Raw genomic sequence first — 22,779 nt, 5'->3', positions numbered from 1 at the left:
TGCAAACGTTTTTTTAAGGACACAAGTTTAAATACCCATGCATTTATACTAAAAAACATTTATGGTAATAATAAAAATGTCATGTTTTGTGACCACATCTTTCTAACTATAGGTGGGTGCAATTTCTGGCTACAGATTAATATGGGGCCCCTTGGAACTTATTTAATCAATTTTCTCTGCCCCCACAGCATTTGTTCTTGTCAGGCATTCGCAAAACCTGAATTTTCTACAAAGGAATTCCTAAGTTATGTCTGTTAATTTTTTTTTTTTTTCTAACCATATGTATTTTTGTTTTATTTATATAGTAGGCAGACTTGCTTTGTACAAAGATTATGTATGTATATATTGTATTTCATGTATGTGTATGTTGTACTCAGTATTATTTATCTTTTTAAAACATGGTTGATTTAGAACCTATAACTCATTGGCTGTAAAGCTGCATAGTTTGCACGTTGATTGAGGATTGTTTTAAATCAATGTCTGTGCTCTTGTGTTTTTGTTACGTTTTTGGCCACCATGTAAGGACATGTAAAAAGGACCATGAAGCGGATCTCTGGCCTTCCCTCTGTCCTCCCACACACTTCTAGCCATTCCTCTCCTGTGTTTACACTAATTAAGCTGGTCATAGATGGGTAGAATCTCGAATGAAAATTCATAAGCTTAGCATACATGGCCCGATTTTCGGGCAATATTCGCTCCGTGTACTGGAGTCAGTGTGACAGAAGCCAGCCATTCGATCAGCTTCTGTCGAAGGGGCATGACCAAAACAGGTCTGCCAACCAACTGCCGATCAGTGCTCTCAGCCAATGGCTGACCAGTGTGTTTGGAGGGGGTGCCCCTGTTGGAACGCATTAGAACAGCAGGGGAGATCGCTGTACTAACATTATTAAAACATTATTAAATTATGAAACGCTTGCCTTGAAATGTAGCCCTCAATTGGCGCGTTGTCAACATGGACAGGCTTCTATCTTCACCCAGTTTTCCTTCCAGGTTTGCAGGCTCCGGTCCTTTGATTGGCTGAGCTGCAATGCGTGCGGGAGTCACTGTTTATGGCACAGGGCTCTGAAGGAACAGCAGGGGTATATGCCATTCCTTCAGAGCGCATGTCCCGGTGATGTCACCGGCTGAAGAGACACTGCGTGTTTAGGAGATCTTCCTTGTACCGACAGGTAAGCTTTATTATAAGCCCACCTCTAGGTAGACGTGTCCAGGGGGACTTTATTCCCACTTTAAACTCAGTGAGTGAAAAATTTTCTCGCACGAACGAACAAACTTTTTGCAGTATATGTAGTTTTTCGTTTAGTAAAAACCATTCACTCCAAAACAAAATGTTAAAAGCAAACTTTTGAATGACAAACAAATGTTCTCAGAATTTGCAGACTAATTTTCCTGAGATGTTTTGTTCAAAATTCCCTCAATCTATGGCCGCCGTCGCTCTCAATTCCCTGAAGACTTCCCTGAACGCACCTTTTTATTTTCAGTCTGAATAACTTCCGTCATCAGCAGTTCCGTCTCCTCCTCATCTGTACTGTTGGGCCACCCTCACCACTATTAGGTTACCTCACGTTAATCATTTTAGCTCCTCCTCACGTCTTGGTGTGATATGTAGAGTTATGGTCGGGGGTCAGTCATTTTATTGCTGTTGTTGAGAATTATATGAAAGAACACATCCCTGGCATCCTTTTAGACGTGTGGCCACCGGATGCTACAGATTTTAGCTGTGTAAACTGCTGATCAGTTGCTTGCATTCTGAAGCTTGCACCACCGAGTAGTCAGCAGGAAGGAGCATGCACACTAAAGGGATACCAGGGGGCATGGAGGGGCATTCTTATGATGCAAGAGCTCTTGAAGATCAGTGGCAGAATACTGTGATGTTTTTGGAGCTTAAAAAAAAAACAACATTGCTTAAACTCTGAGGTCTGTTTATATATATATATATATATATATATATATATATATATATATATAATATTTGACATAAGCATTCGCCCAGTCCTCCCAGATTATAACCTTACAGTATTTTGATTTCCTCTGATCATCAGCTTCATCTTGTGGCCATAATGCGGTATTTTTCCTGAAATGCTTGTATTGAAAACAAGTTACCGTAAATTCAGATATTTACAAAGTCCATGTGAAAACCACACTGCCTTATCAAGGCCCCTCTGTAAAGCTAAGCCCTTAACTCTGATCTAACAAAGCCCCCATCCTGGGACATACATATCAGTACATATCGTTTATTCTATGTATTGCTGTGCATGCGCTGCATGGGGGCCTTGAGTCTTCCCCAAGCTCTCTTTCCAATAAAGGTTGTGCTCCTTACTACCCTCCAGATGCAATGGGTTATGTTGGGGAACACTTGTACTTGTGTGCCTGCTGTATACCGATAGATCAGCAATAGTCTGGAAGTTGATTACATTTTGATGTTATTAATTTCTGGCTATGAAAAGGGCTGTTGCATAATTTTTTTTTTTTTTTTTTTTTTTACGTTGGATTAAACTTTTTAGGGTTTGTCTCTTAATTTTTTTTTCACAAACTTGACACTCGCTGTCCATGTCTTGCTATAATGAATAATCCTCTTTGTTTTGAAGTTCTCTCCTCTTGCCTAGTCATGTATGACAACATAAAGCCGTCTAGTGCAAGTAGCAAAAGTTGTCTTGAAGACTTGAGTTTTATTGTTTGTTTCCAGACGTGGCTGAAGTTTCTTTTAAGATGATGAACAAGAACTGTCAGCATCAAATGTCTCTTCCTCAGGTGTGTGTTTTGTTTATGTCGTATTTAAGTTCCTTGCCGATGGTGTAATGCTCTATCAAAGCCGCAGCATTCCTTCCTGCCAAGGTAATCAGCTGTGGTCTCCAAGCTCATTTACAAATCCTTTAAGTGATTCTAAAGTCTCACTTGTTTTGTTTTTTGTTAATTTATCCTAAAAAAAAAAAAAAGTTATATTCGCCTGCTCTGTGTACTGGTATTGCACAGAGTGGTCCCAAACCTCCCCTTCTGGCGATCTTTGCTCCTCCTCTACTGTGTCTGCTACTATAGCAAGCTGCTTTGCTATGGTGGCAGACATACGGGATTGCTTTCAGACCAAGCTGTGTGTGTTCATAGACAAATACAGCCCAGCTTGGCCCAGTCTCTCACTTCCTCCTCACTGGATTTGATTGGCAGGAGCCAATGTCTCCCACTGCTATCAGTCTGTTCTATAAGGCCAGGGAGAAAGGGCAGCACTGCTGCAGATGGCACAGCACTGGATCAATACTGGACTCCGTTAAGTATTTGCAGGGGAGAGCAAACATTTAATGAAAGGTTGTTTAACCTTGCAAGGGTTGTAAACCCTCAGCGTTTTTCAAAAACCTTCTTTATTGCAATAGCGTCCCTGAGCCCCCCTTATACTTACCTGAGCCTCGTAATTCCAACGATGAAAACAAACACACCAGCTCAGGCCGGTCTCGTATCCCAATTGGACAGATTTATAGCAGCGAAGCCATTGGCTCCTGCTGCTGTCAATCAAATCCAATGACGCTGGCACTGGGGGGGGCGGAGCCGTTCCTGCTGTCTGCGCCACACGGGTGTCCTGTAGGAGAGAGCTTCTCTGACAGGACACTCGAGAAGAGGAGGAGCCAGGAGCATCGCAGAGGGACCCCAGAAGAGGAAGATTGGGACCACTCAAAACCAGCTGCACAGCAGAGGTAAGTTTGACATGTTCGTTAAAAAAACAAAAACAAAACCTTTACAATCTCTTTAATGGAGCTCTCAGAGTTCATTATGCAGCTGAGAACAGAGAGTATGTGATCGCTTATAAAAATGGGAGAAAAAAGTATTTTTATGTCTTCGCCCAAATGTTTTGCTTTTCATTTCTATTTAAAAGGGATTGTAAACCCTCCTATTTTATATATAAAAAAAAAAAAATACCTCCACTGTGCAGTTCTCCCCACATCGGAAAACCCCATAGAAGCGCTCTCCCTGGGAGTTACCATGCGGGCGCGCTCCCGAGTCCTGCATTTAAGTCCATAGACACAGAATGCCAGACTCTGCCCCACCCCCCGGTGCCTGCGTCATTGGATTTGATTGACCGCAACTATCCAGTCAAGAGCCGAGACAACGAGCAGAGAGGTAGAACGAATGGGCTCAGGTGAGTAAAACGGGGGGGGGGGGGGGGGGGGGCTGGTCAGTGTCAGTTTTTTCACCTTCATGCATAGGATGAAGGTGAAAAAACACGAGGGTTTACAACCCCTTTAAACTGAATGGGTTGTTTTACAAGGTGGGGATATACAAATGCTTAAATTGCAGTGCAACATGCTTTAAAGTGATATTAAAGCTTTGTTTTTTTGTTTTTTTTGATCAGCGATTTATTTTTATTCTTTTTTTGTTTTTTCGTGACTGCAACATTATGGCAGACACATCGGACAATTTTGACACATTTTTGGGACCATTGGCATCAATACAGCGATCAATACTATAAAATTGCATTTATTACTGTAAAAATGTTACTGGCAGTGAAGGGATTAACCACTAGGGGGCGGGGAGGTTAAGTGTGTCCTGGGGAGTGATTCTAACTGTCTGGGGGATGGGCTAGCAGTGACACGACACTGACGTCTGCTCCCCCGATGACAGGGAGCAGACGATCAGTGTCCTGTCACTAAGCAGAATGGGGAGATGCTGTTTGCATCTCCCCCGTTCTTCAGCTCCGTGACACGATTGTGGGTATCCCAGCGGCCATCGGGTCCCGCGGGCACTGTCACGGAGCTCGCGGCAGGCACGCGTATGGGTACGTTACTTTGGGCAGCCGTGCCATTCTGCCGACGTATATGTGTTGACAGCGGTCGGCAAGTGGTTAAAAATTTGATCTGAGTCTGATGATCTTTACCAGATTCACCCTTTAATAGTATATTCAGTATATCTCTCCTAATGGTATATTCAGTATATCTCTCCTAATAGTATATACAGTATATCTCTCCTCTAATAGTGTATGCAGTATATCTCTTCTGTCTGTCTGTTCTCAGAGTAGATTAGATATTTTGCTCCCTAACCATATAGTTGGTTATTTATATTTACCACTATGAGATACTACAGATATTTAAGGATACAGTTCCTTTTTTTTAAACTTTTACATATTAACTAAATTATACACCACACTTTTGTTTAAGGTTATTAACAGATTAATCAAAACAATGATCGGCCAACTAATCGATTATGAAAATAATTAGTTGCAGCCCCACAAAAAACAAAACAAAGGAGTGGCAAATCCATGTCTGACCTTTTTTATGTAAGTATATAATATTATGGCTCATGTAAGTGTATTTGCAAAGTGAGATTCTGCAGAGTTCCCGAAGCCACCCCCCCCCCCCCCCCCCCCCCGGGAACAACTGTAAAAGCTAAAAATGTACAATGTGAAAGGTAACAGCAAAGTTGTGACTGCATTAGTATGCTGTCTCTAAGGGCCAGGAGAGCTAAAAATACAAGTAGACTTTTACAGTATACAGTAAATGAAGATGGTACATTACAGAAAGGTAGGCAGAATAATAATGCTGTTTATTGCCTTTTGGAAAAAGATTCTTCTGATCTCATTACTTCCGCACAGTGTCATGTTTACTGCCTGAACAACCAATCGGCAGGGCTTGGCACTGTCATGTGAGGGCTGTGCAGGAACACCTTTTGAGGCTGCATTCACACCTGAGCGCGTTCAGCTCATAAAACGCCTGAAAAAAGCCCACGTAAAATCCCATTAATTTCAATGGCATCTGTTCACATCTGAGCGTTTTTTCACCTGAAGCAAAACGCCTGAAAAATGCCCTAAGCTCAAAAAAGAACACGAGCTTCTTTGGGGCAGATTACAGGCGTTTTTCTGCCTTTTACATTGGTGACCTGAACAAAATCGTAGTAAAAAACGTGTCAAAATTGCAGTAAATACGCAAGACTTGAAATGCTCAGGTGTGAATGCAGCCAAAAAGGATAAAAACCTAAAGCGGAACTGCAGTCTGCTCACATAATTTGTAATAAAAACATCTTTGCCATTCCCTCCAACCACTTTGCATATTAGTTCATCTAAAGTGTGATTCTGTGCTTGCCAAATATGCTGCAGAAATCTCCCTCCACTGAGTCTGGCTGCAACCATTTTAAGTGTGGGCAGCTGAAGCTGCTGCCTGTTCACTTCCTGGATTTACACAGACACACGGAGGCACACCTCCAGCTCTGCAGCCCTGCAGCTCTCATTGGCCCTCTTATGACTTTTCCCCCTCCCTTCCTGGCAAACGCTCACAAGAGTGACAGAGCTGTGCACAATGTCCTAAGTCTAGGCTAATGACCAGGCAAGAAAAAGGAAGTGGGCTGTATAAGGTATTTACTGGCAGAAAAAAAAAAGTTTTACTATCCAAAGTTAAAACAACAAGGGCAGAAGATTTAATAGATGGTCCGCTTTAAGCTCAGTGAATGTAAATATAGACTATACTGTCAGCTATTTTCTACATCTTAGTAGTTGAAATGATCTCCCAGATTTACGTTCGAGGATTAGATTACGTTTTATCAACATTAGTGGCAGGTCTAATTCCACTCCAAATTAAATAATACAATAAATAATAATTTAATATTATATTATTTAATAAAAAGCCACTCTCAGAACCACATATTGGGGAACACTTTTGGCTCCCCAGCAACAGTCACACTTTGAATATAGAGGAGTGAAGGTGTTTCTGTTCAAATTTATGTACAAAAAGAGGAAGCTGAATTAACGTGGAGCTTCGCTCTCTCAATCAACAGTGACTGTTTAATCCTTATGCTGCTAGAATTAGTAAATAGATAGGAAAGTATATCATATTTGCTGCTTTTAAACTTTTTTTTTTTTTTTTTTTTTTTTACACATTTCTTCAGTTACCTTCCGATTTCCATGCCTAGGCATATGATGTCATACATCCCAGGAGTCTTTAGTAGGGGAGGAGGGGTTTTCTCAGCTAAGCACACTCTCCTTGCATGCCTAAGCTAAAGGGCAGGTGGATTCCAGGAAGTAAATGTTACATTAACCATCTGCCCTTACCCAAGATGGCCATGGCCAGAAATGCTAGGGTTTTTTTTCACACAGTGATTTCTCAAAGTAAAGCATGGAGACATGGATGGATACGGGAGTTTTTGCTTTGACTAATAAAAAGGAATTAAATAGCATTGTTGGTTTCTGGTGCTCAGTGTATTTCCACTTTAAGATTTTGTAGCATTTATATGGCGCTCAGTCATTGTATTTAGTACTGGTGCAGTATTCAATTTAAAGAGGTAGTAAACCCGCTGAAATTATTTTTTTTCATACTTGCAAGGGAAAAGGCATAATGAGCTCATTATGAAATACGTACCTTTTAGAACGAGGCCCCGACATCTCGCCCGATACACGCTGAGGGAGCTGACATGTTTCCCTCGGCATGTCTTCCGGATATCGCGGCTTCGGCACTGAGTGGCACACAGGGTCCGGTGTCTGCCGGGCTGCTGCAATCAGCGGCTCATTGCGAGGGGAATATCTCCTAAACCATACAGGTTTAGGAGATATTTTTTTTTTACCTACAGGTAAGCCTTATTATAGGCTTACCTATAAGTAAAAGTGAAACAAGACTTTACTACCGCTTTAATAGCTCAGACTATTTAATATGCCTATTTTAAGGTCTTACGGGTGTAGAATAGGTCTGATACAATTTTTTAAATTGTACCAAGGTTATTGTTTTAACAATAAATATGTGAAAATATTGAAAATGTTTTTTAATATCTCCTAAAGCCAAACAGAGTTTCGTATTAAGTGAAAGCATACACCTTCTAGGTCTTTCCCATAAACCTCTTCCAGTATTAAGCCCCATACACACTATCAGATTTTCTGCTGCGTTTTTCCTTCAGATTTACCAAAACCATATAATATGAGGTCAAACCTTAGGAGTTTCAATGTGTATGCAATCAGGCAGGCCCTTCTACTACATGGTTTGGTAAATCTGAAGGAAAAACTCAGCAGAAAAACTGATAGTGTGTATGGGGCTTTAGGATATTGAAGTGGTTCTGGTATTCTTTAGCCATGTCTGCTGCTTTTCTCTCTCGTCAACCAGCTGGAACACAAGGTTGAAAAGATTAGAGTAATACGCTAAACATCTCTGCTATTAATTTAGGTCATAAGCTCTGAAAGATATTTAGTGAACAGTTAGGAAACGTTGTTATGGCACCTAGTGAACTAACATCACACGGAATGAAAGGCTGTTGTCACATTTAAATGCACGTCTCATGTTTTAAAAATTTTTTTTTTTTTAATATGTGTTTCTTTTAGGGGCATTCTTATACTTGTAGTAGGCAGGTGCTGCTACAAATTTCACATCTCCTATTCAGGTGCAGTGAATTACAATGTGGTTGCCCTCCTCATATTTTTGCTCGAAGCAGGACCTGTTTCTTGTTGCCTTCCAATAAGTTTCAAGTTTTTGGCTTGGCCCTCGTTCACACTAGGGATCGACTGATTATCGGTGCGGTCGATTATCGGCGCGGTCGATTATCGGCGGTTGATATTCACTTTTTTTAGAAGTATCAGTTGAAAAACTGACTGCTATTACCGATATTGCTTAATTTTACCGGGGTGATGCATGCATCACCCCAGTAACGTTCTTTAGATCGTACAGTTGGCTTTATTGTAATTACAACCGATGCGGCTCAGCAACCGCTCAGCTGTTATTACAAGCAGCTTGTCCGTTCCATCGGGAGGCCTGAGGAACCAGCTGGCACATCCGGCAGCTGGCCGAGAACCCGAACAAAGCCGATGCCTAGTTCAGGTCTCGGATCTAGTAACCTGGAAGTGATGTCATGACATCACTTCCCGGATTACTGGCATCTTAAAGGCGCCAGTTTTAAAAAAGAAAGTATTCAAAAAGTTAATTTTGGTGTTTTGAATACTTTGAAGTGCACAGGAGGGGTTTGGTGTCTTATAGACCCCTGATCCCTCCATGAAGAGTACCTGTCACTGCCTATTACTGTCACAAGGGATGTTTACATTCCTTGTGACAGCACTAACAGTGATAAAAACAAAAAAAATGTAAAATGACAGTGTAAAAAAAAAAAGTTTTTTTAAATGTACAAAATATCGGCAAAAAATATCGTCGGGAGAGGTGGCCCAAACGTTGGTATCACATCGGCACTGAAAAAACGATATTGGTCGATCCTTAGTTCACACTGAACACGGCTTTGAAATGAACTTGCATGATATTAAAACCACATTTCAGTGCGACTTGAAAGACATCTGTGGGGGTTTATGCACAGATGACCATTGAAATCACCCCCGCCAAAAGTAGTACAGGAATTACTTTTGGAAATCGTGCGGCGGCGCACCGATTGGGATGTTCCTTTTGTCGGCAATAGGCTCAGATTTAACATGCAATTTGACCTTTTTAAATCGTGCCGATGGGAACGGGGGGCTAAAGCCTACATAGAAAGTTTTGGGTGGGGTTGGACTTCAGGTGGAAAGGTAGCAAGGTATTAGAGATAGTTTGATAGTAAAATCTTGGACAACTAGTATAGTCACACTAATGCTCTGTGTTGGGAGTCTTGTGAAGAATATTACCTGTATTGGACACAAGGTGCAAAAAACAAAGGAATCACATCAGATCGCTAGCTGTGAAGAACACGGGACATCAAATGACAGCTCGGTAATTGTAACAGGCCATGGACTTTTCATAATGTGAAATTCATAAATATCATTTGTAACACCTAAATAGTTGTAAGGCATCAGCACCAAATTCTGTACCTTTCTGTCGTTCATTAAAATGGAGCGATCTTTTTCTAGTTGGAAAGGGCTTTCTCATGCCACTATTTTGGCACATGCAGTGTTTTTCCGGTACTTGAGGGCACCAAAACACGGAAGCAAAGGGGTTCTCAGTTCACTTGATTATCAGCAAAAGGACTGGTGCCAATGCTTCTGCCTAGATGACAAAATGAAGCTCAGCTTCTCATGCTTTTCAGATTTTAAAGTGGTAATTAACCCAAAGGAAAACCTATAGAATATTGCAGCTTACCAATTTTTAGATGCGCTGGCTGCATTCATTTTCTTTTTAGGCTTTCTTTCCTTTATTTTCACCTGATGATCCAGCCAATAAGTCTGTGTGCTTTTTTTTTTTTTTTTTTTAACAGACCAAGCTGTTCTGCAGATGTAGCAGTTACAGGGTTGAGACAAACCATTTACTGGCAGGGGTGCTTACAATGATCAGCTTCTATCATATCAAACCTTTATCCCAAAAGGAACACAACTATTTGCTGTAACTGCTTAGAAGGTGTGAGCTGAAGTTCAGCTTCACTTTCAATACATCTTTATTAAAGCTTATACAAAGCATAACGCATGTTCGTGTATAGGTACGTACAATGCATTGGTAAATCCCCAAATAGTAACCATCAAGCAAGAGGAAGAGAGAACAACTGGAGCAGAAAACAATGAATATAGCTGGAGATGGCATCAACTTGTTAGTGCATCTAAACCTGCCAGTACATCTAACATTCCCCCCTCCCCCCCACATGCATGCTGTTCAAAGGTGCCCCTATGCTCCCTCATCCAGAGTGGGGGAATTCTAATATAGGAGATGTGTTACTGGCCAGATCACCAGGTGAAAATAGAGGGGGAAAGGCCTAAAAAATGAAGACTAATACAGCCACCACATCTAAGGATTGGTAAGATGTAATATATTACAGTTCGGGGTTTAATGTCGCTTTAATTTTCAGTTTTGATTAGTGTGTACCATTAACTTTTCTTTGTTGCCCACATAGACATGGCACTACATAAATAAGTATCCGTTGGCATCCCAACTATAGTGAATCTTGAATTTACTGACCATACTGTAACTTAACTGAAAAGCCTTCTTTACTATTTAATAACGCTGCCATCTGCTCTCTGCCATTTAATTTCAAAGTACTTTCATGTTAATTATTTTTCCTACATGCTTTTATGTAAATGTGTTGCTGAAAGTCACCTTTTACATACTGTAGGCTGAATGCCTGCTGGCTGCAACTACGCCACAGTGTGTACGGCACAGAGAAGGTCACCGATCAGCTGTGTAACACTGACCTATTCATTCTCTTCCTTTGATTTCCCGGCTGCTCTTCCTGTAACACAATTACTGTAATCTTGTTGGAACCTGCATCACGTTTGTATTGCCATTTTTTTTTCCAGAATTGTATTGAAGCCTCCAAGTGTTGGAGCATAACATATATGTTTAAACAGAATCTTTTCTTTTTATTTTGCTTTTACTGTATATTTCATTCTAATCTCTGCGTCATAAGGTATCCTAGCAACTGTGTTTCGGCAATGTCACCCAATTCTAAATTGTATGCTGGAATCAAAATCCCGGGAAAATACCAGCTGTTTTAAATAACTATGGTCCAAGTCCGTTTTGGTTTTGTTGTACATCTGCTGATCCTTATGACCTTTGTAAAAAGGGCTTTTCACAATAACGTAAGTTACCTGTAGAAAAGTGGTGATAGTCATTTTTTCAGACCTGTTTGTGTACAGTATCATATCTGCAGGTCCTTTGCACAGTTACCAACCAACCACTAGTCCTCTGGATTGATTGTTACTAATTAAATGACCTGTCCCAATTGCTATGGTTCATTCCCATAAGTGTTAAGCCGCGTACACACGAGCGGACTGTATGGCCAACTTAGTCCGTCAGACAATCCGACGGACAGTCCGTCATACTTTCGAATGAACAGACTTGCCCACACACGGATGAACAAACAGTCCGTTGAAAGCTTGCGCGATGACGTGTACAGCACGTACGACGGGACTAGAAATAGGACGTCCAATACACAGCAATGCAACCTTCCGCCGTGTAAACCCTTTCTGAGCATGCGCCATACTTAGTCCGTCGAACTAGCCTACTCACGAGCGGATTGTCCGCTGAAACCAAAGTATGACGGACAGTATTACGGAAATTCCGAAATACTTAGTCCGCCAGACTGCACGCTGAAAAAGTCCGCTGAAGCCCACACACGAGCGGACTGTCCGCTGAAATGTGTTTCGGCGGACTAAGTTGGCCAGACAGTCCGCCCGTGTGTACGCGGCTTTACAGTCTACCAGAGCGGTTTTTGTCCTCTCCCTTTTCTCTCCATTATTAAACACAAGCTTTCAGCCAAGAAAATGTTTGCGTTTTAGGAGCAAAGTGCACAACGCTAGTGCTTGAGACTAGTTGGATGCCTGCACATCATTCAGACTTTAACATTTATGGGCACCCCTTAATGTGACCCTGACACTTTCATAAAAGGAACCCTATCGGTTACGTATTGAAATCCAAGAAGCCTTCAATAGAAAAGCTGATATATTTTCCTCTTTTGAAGGCCTGTATCTTCTAGCATTGTTCCACTTCAGGGCTGCATCCTCCTGTCATTACATTTCTGCAATCAATGCTTCCAAGAGTGTTGGACTACAGGACGCTGCAGTGAAATAGGGGTCAAAGGAAGAATAAACGGTGTGCTGCAAGGGATGCAGGCATCTGACACTTCCAGAAATGTAAGAAGCCTAACAGTGGCTTCAGCACTGGGATAGAGGGAAGGGAGGACACATAGGGCCATTGGAAAGGTGAGAATATCACCCCTTCAATTTTTGGGAACTTTTGGATTTTGATAAGAAATGGTCAGGGTTGCTTTAACACCCATTGCTCCACCCAACCTTCCCTTTACCAAGCTGACATGCTGGAGATTGCACTATCCATTGTTAACTATATTTTTCTTTAGTGACCAGAAGTTCAGAAAAACAACAGTTAGGGAGCAGATACCAGGAGCAATTAAAGATGTAAAAGTGCTGTGGTAAGAACGGTAACAAATGGTTTACCGAGGAATTACTAAAAATTCAGTTAGCGGTTGCTCTGTATCAAATTATGCTCGTCAACAGCCTAATCAAAATAGAAGTGACATTAGTTTGTTTCTTAAACATTATGTTGAATCGTAATATCAGAACACAATAATAATAATTTTTTTTTTTTTTTTTTTTGTTCATCCCACTGGGCTGAACAAAAAAGATGATCGTGTGTACCTAGCTTAAAGCAGAGTTTCAGCCAACTTTATTACTTGGTCTTAAACTAAAGACCACCATTCATTTTTGGATATGCATTTTTGTATGCTGAAATTAATCGCAACATTGATGCATCAGCATTCGGGTGTACCTGATGCGGCATTGATGCTGCGACCGGAAAAATCGTTCGTCGAGTAACATCATCTTGACTTGCCCTGCCCCTCCTGGGAGAGCACTACGAGTGTATAGTTTAAAATTACTTAATAAATCCCTTGTTACAATCCATTAAGTGTCTCACTGTATGTGCTTTTTAAAAGCTTCGTACTGCATTTTTCAGTGTGTGCACACGCCGCTCATGTGACTGCCTGGCCCGCCTCTCTCGTCTCTCCTGATGTCAGCAGGGAATTCTGAGCCAGGCCTGCCTCTCCTGATCTGATGGCTACCGTCAGCGGGTGGGGCTGAGAATCCCAGCCCCCAATGAAAATTTGGCAGTTGTGGATTCTATCCCTCCTGACCTCCTAGCAGCAGTGTTTGTGAATGCCTGTACCCTGTAGTGCACCGAATTAGTGCACTTTTTAAGTGAGTGAGATTATTTTTAATGCAAAATGGAGTTCCACTTGTTTGTTTTTGTTTATTAAAAGTCAGCAGCATCAAAAAGTATAGCTGCTGACTTTTAATAAAAAGACACTTGCCTGTCCCATGGTCCAGCGATGTGGCCTCCCGAACCCTCTGTTCTCTCCCCCGCCTGTCCGCGGCTCTGGCAATACTACTGTGACATCCAAGTTGTGGCATGTAATGGGGTCAGGACTCCTTAAGCCATTCAGAAAGTGCCGTGTGACTCACCGGCTGTGAAGCCTGAAGATTTCACTGCCGGTTTACTTTAGTTACAATGGCAACACGGGCTCCCTGGACAGGTAAGTGTCCTTAATAAAAGTCAGTAGCTACAGTGTTTGTAGCTGTTGATTTTTTTTAAAAAAACGTTAAGGGTGCAACTCTGCTTTAAGGAACAGATGCTGCAGTCTTTGGATGTTATTCGAGCTGTTCCAGTTATCTGAAGTCTACTTTTTTTCAGTCTTGTTTCATTTCTTGTTTGTTCTGCCTGAGGGCTCTTGTAAGGGTCAGACCGCCTCTTGATCTGCTATTTCTAGGTGGATTAGTTGGTTCATTTTTCAGACCTGTGGGATTAAGGGCAAGGTTTCTCATTCCTAGGCAAGGTCCATTCCGCTAGGCGTGTCGATTCTGTGCCATTCAGCCTCAAACTTTTGGTTGTTCAGGTTTGTAGTTTTACCATTTAGATATTCACTACTCTTACTTGTAAAGCCATCCTCTTGGAGTACATCACAGAGATCCCTCTCCTTTCCGAGCCCTCCTTGTTTTCTACACAATTTAGGCTTAGCTGAGCTAGGAGGAGTTATGGCTGGTCAGGGATTCCTGCCTTTTGTTTTGGCCAATGTCTGTTCACCTGAAGGTAGAAGCATAACCGAATAAGTCATGAATATCTGAGTCTTATGAAAAATAGTTTGTGCCTTGTGATCTACTCCAAAGGTAAACCAAAAATCTTGATTTATGGATCATGAAAGAAGTGGTTGCTATTGGCAACATTCCTATTTTTCATTGTTTTTATACATACTGTGTCCTGTCCTTGGTATACAATTAAAGCAATAGATGTAAGCCTTTTAGAAAAGTGCAACATAGACCTGACCAATTCTGTGTACATAGTGCTTTATTGTGATGTGTGAATGAACGTTTTGTTCTTTCAATATACCGTACTGGGCCAACCAGAGGGGGCAAGATAAATGGTAGAAAATGTGGCTCAATGTTTTGTATACTTGCTGAATTAAACCTAAAATAATTCAACGTTTCAAACTTATCTGAGATTTGTTAACCCCATCGCGTATGAATTTTGATATTCGTCTACCAAGCTGCAATTTAATTCACAACGACTTAATTCAAAACTCATGAAAATAATTCCAATAAAGAGTGGTTTGCAATACATATGGGAAAATGAATTTCCAGTTTCTCTAAATCAAGCACATCCAGACTATTTTGGCAGGCTTATATCAACAGTACATTCCCATGGTGATGGATGACCCATGGAGACTACATTCTTTACACCACAAACCAGCAGGTTCTTGTTTCAGTGTATATAAACATTTACAAACTCTTATCTAAGTTGTAATGGATGTACGGGTCAGCCAAAGATCTTACCTTAGTCTATCCATTAATTATCCATTAGTATGGGACTGGGAAGTAGAGAATATGTCAAATTTACCTACCTGACAGACACACAAACATATACTTTTCTATTTTATAAGGGTACATGGCTGGTGTACATACCTTAGGGCAGTGATGGCGAACCTTGGCACCCCAGATGTTTTGGAACTACATTTCCCATGATGCTCATGCACTCTGCAATGTAGTTGAGCATCATGGGAAATGTAGTTCCAAAACATCTGGGGTGCCAAGGTTCGCCATCACTGCCTTAGGGTGACCAGAAAACAATCAAAGTATGCTCTCATTGACATTCAATCTACATATAACTTGGTATACGGCGATGGCTTGTCCACCTCATAGAAACACTTATTGCACACAGATTTCCTGCATTGTTGGAAAATTCCTGTGAATGAGTCCTAGTCTTTCTATTTTGTAGACCAGTGTAGGATCAGATGTACCTGCTCATACCTCGCTGACCTTGGGTCTTGGGGAGCATACATTTGATATTTTTGGGCTAAGATCCTACATCTGCATAGACTTTTCTATGCTACCACTGTTTAAATGGCAAGCAGGCAAAATGTCAGCTTTCAATGATAAATGTATTGTGAATGCCTGTTCTCTGCCTCTAAATGCCTCTCTGTTTGCCTACGTGTCCATGCACACTATAGGCATTTACAGGAGTTTAGAGACCAAAAACCCCACCAAAGTTGCTTGCAGGAGCAGAGCTTTTGAACATAAATGCTCAAGCGTGTTTGTGTGTTTGCATATTAATACATTCTAATGGGCAGAGTGAATTACAATTCTGGCCAATAGAATGCATTAACACCAGACACGTGAATGCGCTTTTACCATGTTTTTCTGCTGTTTAAACTCCTGTAGGAGAAAAGGATTTATAGAGAATACAGTATGCATGCTGCTGGATTTGTATCTGCTTTTTGGTTTGTCATGAAATAAGTCTATTTCCACCTGGCATTTGGATGAAACGGGTGCAAAATCCTCCCACTGGTAGCAGTGTGTTGCTGGATCAGTAAATTGGTGGCTTCAGGTAGATCTTTCAGACAATATAATTTGATTCTGCAATGAAACCATTTATTTGCGGCTTCCTTCAGATAAATTGCTTATATTTCACTAAACGGGATGAGGTTCATGATATCTTAGAGCCCCTCGGATCATCTCCTTTTATCTATTGCTTATATATACTGGTAGTAGTTGACTTTGATTTTGATTTCTCCTTTAAAGCTTTGGAAAGATGAGATTGATTATATCCATGTTTGAAATATAACATTGCATTGCTGTAAATATCTTCTTTGTATTACATTTTCTTTTGCTTGATTTTATCCAGGCTTCTTTAAGTAACACTGTTATTGTTTTCGAATATGTATTGCATACAATGCCGAGCTGCATTATAACATTCTGTGATCAATTAATCGCTCAATAAGCTTTGCACATCCGGTCCTTTCAATACTCTGACAGAGCCCAGCCGTTCAGTGTATTTTTAGCGGTCTAATTATTGTCATGAAGAGCTTGCATACAGCAAATCTTGAAATGTTCTCTTTTACTGCTGGCTTGGAAAAAGTTAAACTATTTCTTGGATTATTTCCTTTCCAACACCTACATCTCCAGTTGCCTGGATTCTATGGCAGTCACCCTCCTCCTCATTTTGTGTAGGCAGATTTTGAGCTTGACAGAATCTATGGAGTATGGTTAGTGTCCACACCTGAAAATTATCATTCTACTGTACATCACAACAATAATTACGTTAACACTTTTTAAAATCTTGATAAGCTAATTTGTTTTGTAGAACTGACTTTGAAATGGTGCCTTAGGTGCTTTTGAAGCACAACAATTCCATTTTGCTATAGAGCAGGAGTGCTGAACCCGTCCACAACTTCAGACCAGGGAAGGGCATGCCTGGGGTCGGCAACCCTTTGATCACAATCTGGGCTTGCTTACCCACCATCCCAAAGGATCAGAGTGCAGTGAGCCAGCGCTGACAGCAGAGGGAGCAGGCGGCTGCAGAGGGAGCAGGAGCCACTGAAGCTTTCGCTATAGTGACGGCTAATGCCCCTGGCATAGTGATACCAAGTGAACTCTACTTTTAATTCTCTCTAGCAGTCTCAAAAGTGATTTAAACAGCAGCTGCAAGAGGAAGGGAAGGTCAGCCTATTTAACAACACACATACCGGGCATAATCTTTTGCAGTGGGCATATTAGCACCTATAAAAGGGTTAACGACTATTAGGCTGCTTTCACACTGATCCACAGGTGCAGCACCATGCACCTGCTTATTCCCTGCGGGTTAGCTGCACTGAGCCATAAACGTCTATTATATCCTGCGGGTTTGGGGAGTTTCCTGAATGCAGGAATTTTGGGGCCGTTTCAGAAAGTGCACCACACCCACAAGATGCAATAGTGGGTAAACATTCGACAGGTATTGATCCCAAGGAAAATGATGATCGTGATTGTTTAAAATCTTCAATATGCTATTCGAAATAAAAATTTGAAATTTTGAACCATTTCATTTCCTTGTGGCCCACGTCCAGTTACCATTTAGAGGCAGAGAAAAGGTCAATATATTTGTCACTGAAAGATGATATTTTGCCTGCTTACCTTTTTAAACAGTGGTAGCATAGAAAAGTCTATGCAACTGCAGGATTTTAGCCCAAAAATATTAAATGTATGCTCCCCGAGACCCAATGTGGTCAGTGAGGTATGAGCAGGTACATCTGATCCTACATCCTACTTGTCTACGTAAAACATACCTTTGCCCTTCAAAGGGTTGAGCACCCCTGCTATAGAGGCTTGCCCAAGTGTGTGTGGTCTGCTGGCCTCCTGAAGGTCTCAGGTTGAATATAATTCAGTTGCCTTGTAAACAATCTTATTTTTAATAGCAATTCCGAATTGCAAAATACTCATGACTTTTATTTTCACATTTTTTGGGGCTTGACTTAAAATAACTATCATTCTTTTGAAAGTGGATCCTTATCCTGGTGTGTTAGGTTGTGAATTGAATGTGAAACAGTAAAGAGCGCAACAGTAGTGCAATAACAAACAAGCTGAATAATATCAAGTGAATATAAATCAATGTGAATTAAATTAACGTAAAATTACCTGATGTCGCGAGCACGAGCGTGAAATATATTGAAAGTGAGGCTCGACACGCAAACACACGAGTCCTCTGCTTCCCATACACAGTTAAGACGCAGGATGAGTATCACGCGCGCTCGCATGATGCCGGACCGGCTTCGTCTCCCCTTTTCAGCTGTATCTCGTTTTTGATGTACCTTACACCAAACGGACTGGATCTGTAAGTGTTTTTAAGCCATTAAAAAAGACTTTATTACATTAGCCCTGCCATTCTGTGGCTTCTTATGTGGAGCCACCATTTTCAGATGTTTTGGAAGATTTGGATGTGAGCTGATTTTAATAAGGAGTTACATATATAAATAACCATTCCCGCTTGGATTGAGATCTGGTTGATCCACAGACAGCGGACCTAAGCTGCAAAATCTATGAAGGGAACATCGGATGAAAGAAACGTTTCTGCTTATTACATGTCTGAGGGTTGCTTGGTGGCCGATACAATCTGGTGAGCGTTTTTTTGATATACCACTTTGGGTGAAGCACTTTGACGCATTTGCACTTTGATGACACAGTGTTTTGAGCATATTCAGAAGATTCACAATTTATTGCTTACAGCAATGTTTGATATAAATATGAAGTTTTATTTTACATTAATTCATATTCACTTGATATTATTCTGTTTGTTATTACACCACTGTTGTGCCCTTTACTGTTTCACATTTTATTAGTTATCACTAATTTTAGGAGCAGCATCAGGTTTGATAGTGTATGATATTGTAGTTGGCGCCGCACCCATCTTTTTAATTTTTAGGTTGTGAATTGAGCCTGAAGTATCAATAAAAGTTACTGTGGCCAGCTGCCTAGACTCTAACATGTCGGGAAGATTTCTGTGATCCTTTTTACTACGTTTATGCTGGTTAGCTGATTTTGTGTTCTGTGTTCTGTCAGGAGAGGAGCTTGGTGGAAAGTGTGGCTAGGTTTGGAAAGCTGAATAGTGGAAAGCAGGAGAACGTAGACTCCTCAACATCCTTTAACTGCCACAGTTATTCTTGAGTGTATTGCTTGCAATGTTCTTACTAAAGTTATATTAACCCCCCCCCGTTTCAGTTCCTACAGAGCTCACCGCAGACATACAGTGTCAAAAAAAGTGTTACTTGAACATTTAGACATACACATGGGCGTTTGTGTAAAGTGCACATGGCTAGTGAAAAATTCACTCAATTTTCCCACACCCAAGGTACTGCAGGTTGGGGGCATATAGCCAGCCATAGAAGTAGCAAAAGCCTGTATCCATGTCAATGCCTGTTGCATTCCAACTTATGTGCGTTGCCTCAGTGTGTTGTCATGCTATTCTAAATGAATGGCACTGCAATGAGTCAATGCATGTAACAGACTTTGCCATAACATGTGCATTACTGCGACACATAGGTGTAAATTTGCCCTTAAAGAAAAAAGATCAGGGTTCGTGCTTACCTCGGTTTTCCAGCCATGGTGCTTAGGCGAAGATGGCATTACAATCCTTCGTGGTAGATCTTGGCGAATACAGAGCAGCCCAGCTCTTGTAAGAAGACACTTTCAGTGGACTAGTGTCTTTTTGAAAGGTTTTGCCTGCTTTGCATTCCCCAGGAAACTTTCCAAAAGGATGGTGACAGCATAGGCTGTTATCAGAAGTTTTTGGCTGAGGCGTTTTTTGGCTTTAAAAAACAAAACAAAAAAAATAGTGGGTTCTGGGAGGAGCTTTTTGCTATTCCAAAAACTTTGAAAAACGTAAAAAAAAAACTCACTACAAAGCTACTGGCGTTTTTATAACGTTATTTTAACGCCCAGCGTGCATGAGGCCTTAAGGGGCATTCTCCGACAATCTGGGCACAACCCATTCAAATCTATAGTGAGATAAAGTGCCTGCACAGACAGCACTGAGAACAGTTCTGGGTGGATGATGTATACATGTCAGCAGGCTGCCACCCTCACTGTCCACAAGAGGTAGGTGGGCATCTGTGGGGGGAGGGTTGCTTAGGGTTGGTTTATGGGTGTAAGTTGAAACATGTCTTTTAAAGTGGAACTTCTCTCTCCATATCAACATTGATTATTTTTAATCCTCATGTCTTCAGCGTTGGTAAATGGATAGGAAAATATATACTACCGTATTTATCGGCGTATAACACGCGACGGCGTATAACACGCACCCCAAGTTTAGGAGGGAAGTTTAAGGAAAAAAACTTACATTTTAAATGCCCATCAATGTAGCCTTCCACTGTCCCCCTGCAGCCTTCCACTGTCCCCCTGCAGCCTTCCACTGTCCCCCTGCAGCCTTCCACTGTCCCCCTGCAGCCTTCCACTGTCCCCCTGCAGCCTTCCACTGTCCCCCTGCAGCCCTCCACTGTCCCCCTGCAGCCCTCCACAAAATTGCAGTATGGTTAGTTTTAAATTTAGCGCCGCCGCCGCCATCTTCAGCTCCTCCCGCCGTGATCTTCGGCTCCTCCCGCCGCCGCCGTCGAGATCTTCGGCTCCTCCCGCCACCGCCGTCGAGATCTTCGGCTCCTCCCGCAGCCGACACTCGGCTACTCGGCTCTGCTCGCAGTAACGCCCCCCGTCCCGCCCCTTGTCCTGGCTCCTGTGATGGACACAACACTGGGCCAATGGCGGGACGTAAAGGCTAAGAGGCGGGACTGGGCGTGACTGAGAGCGGAGTACACAGTACACTCGGCTCAGCTCGGTAAATGTCAGCGGCGCTCCACAGAAGGCAGATCGGATCGGCGTATAACACGCACCCATGATTTTCCCCCGATTTTAAGGGGAAAAAAGTGCGTGTTATATGCCGATAAATACGGTAATTACTTGTTTTTAAACTTTTTTTTTTTTTTTTTTTTTTCATTTCTTCAGTTACTTTCTGGTTTCCTGCCTAGGCAAATTATGTCAAACGTTCCAGGAGTCTTCAGAAGGGGAGGAGGGGTTTTCTCAGCTAAGCACACTCTTCTGCATGCATTCGTGGGCTAAGGGCAGGAAGTAAATGCTACATGAATAATTTGCCCTTACTCAAGATGGCCACTCCCAGAAATGCTAGGGGGTGTTTTTCAGGGAGATTTCTCACTAAAATAAAGCACAGAGACATGGGTGGATGGGGGAGTATTCTTTGAATATTAAAAATGAATTAAATAGCATTTTTGGTTTGTGGTGCTCAGATGCAGTGAGGTTCTGCTTTAGGGATATATGCCAACTATGCATCAAAAGTATTAATTAAACCGGTAGCAGCTAGTAGGGGATTGTGAAGCCATGAGGCAGGATAAGGCAGTTTATATTTGATATGAAGGATTTGACTTGTCTTGTCTCTTATCCTAGGATTGGTAAACTGCATTAAGGGAAATAGATGATTTGACCGTTTTTCTCTGCTTATTAAAACTTTTCTCATGCCCTCAATACTGCATGATTTAATAACTTAAGGGCTAATCATATTGATGGTTTAATAAATTTTCATTGCACAGTGTTCTATACGTAGCTGCGCTCCTACGTACAATTAGTCCATGTGTAAAGATACTGATGTTGTGCCAGTGGCTCTGTAATATCCTGTATCTCATTTAAGTAATGATGGGAACTGCCCTTTCCTGCCCAGACAGATCTGGTGTGATGGAGCACAGTTTACCATGGTCCCTAAAAGTGATATTAAGCACAAATGCTGCAGAATGCTGGCGTGTTTAATAAAGCAATGGCTTTGTTTTATTTCTCTAGGGCCTGGTAATGGGGCTTCGCGCAGACGTTTGAGATTCTAAGCAGAAGTAGCACATATCAAAGTGAACATCCAGAAACATGATGTTATAGCAGGTAAGCCGATTTTATTCAGGTCAGGGAAGAGAAATAACAACCGTACCACTGCTTATGGCTAAATGTATGAAATGCATGTACAGTTTATTCCTTTGCAATTACAGTTTATAGCATGTTATGGTTCTCTCGCCTTAGGCTTGTTATGTTACAAAGAAAAAAAAATGAAGTTGTAGAAAGGGATATTTGTATCTGGATCCATGGTTAAAGTTTAGTAAACATAACACATTATAGAATCTTGGCTGCCTGACTTCATGCAATATGTATGAAGATCAGTGGTTATTTTACATGGATTGGGATGCACAGGGCCTTCCAATAAATACATTTAAAGGAATGTACAATATTGTTACCTGTGTATTTTGTAACACAGATATGCCCAACCATATACACAAAATCTAAATTAGGGTTGTATGTGTCATAATTTTAGGATATTAAAAGGTAATCAAATGCATAAGCATTCAGGATTCCTTGGTAGGTTTATTGCTTGTCTGACAGATTTATAATATTTAATTTTAGCACGTGATATACAGTATCTCACAAAAGTGAGGTACAGCCCTCACATAATTTTTTTTCTAAATATTTTATTGTATCTTTTCATGTGACAACACTGAAGAAATGACACTTTGCTACAATGTAAAGTAGTGAGTGTACAGCTTGTATAACAGTGTAAATTTGCT

At 41.3% G+C, this 22,779-nt stretch overlaps 1 protein-coding gene across 4 annotated transcripts in view; it reads left to right on the top strand.

Moving 5' to 3' along the window:
* SIPA1L1 (signal induced proliferation associated 1 like 1) overlaps positions 1–22,779 on the top strand; it is a 407,147-nt gene that overhangs the window by 68,303 nt on the left and 316,065 nt on the right. For all 4 annotated transcript variants that reach the window (XM_077464604.1, XM_077464603.1, XM_077464605.1 and 1 more), the window contains exon 2: positions 22,013–22,105. The gene's annotated coding sequence lies outside the window, so the exon portion shown is untranslated. The remainder of the gene's footprint in view (positions 1–22,012; positions 22,106–22,779) is intronic.

This window comes from Lithobates pipiens, unplaced genomic scaffold (assembly GCF_037356315.1).
Source record: "Lithobates pipiens isolate NorthernLeopardFrog02 unplaced genomic scaffold, aLitPip1_a1.2 Scaffold_30, whole genome shotgun sequence".
Classification (NCBI taxonomy): domain Eukaryota; kingdom Metazoa; phylum Chordata; class Amphibia; order Anura; family Ranidae; genus Lithobates; species Lithobates pipiens.
The sequence above is the reverse complement of the archived record's forward strand: the minus strand, read 5'-3'. Positions and strand labels throughout refer to the sequence as shown.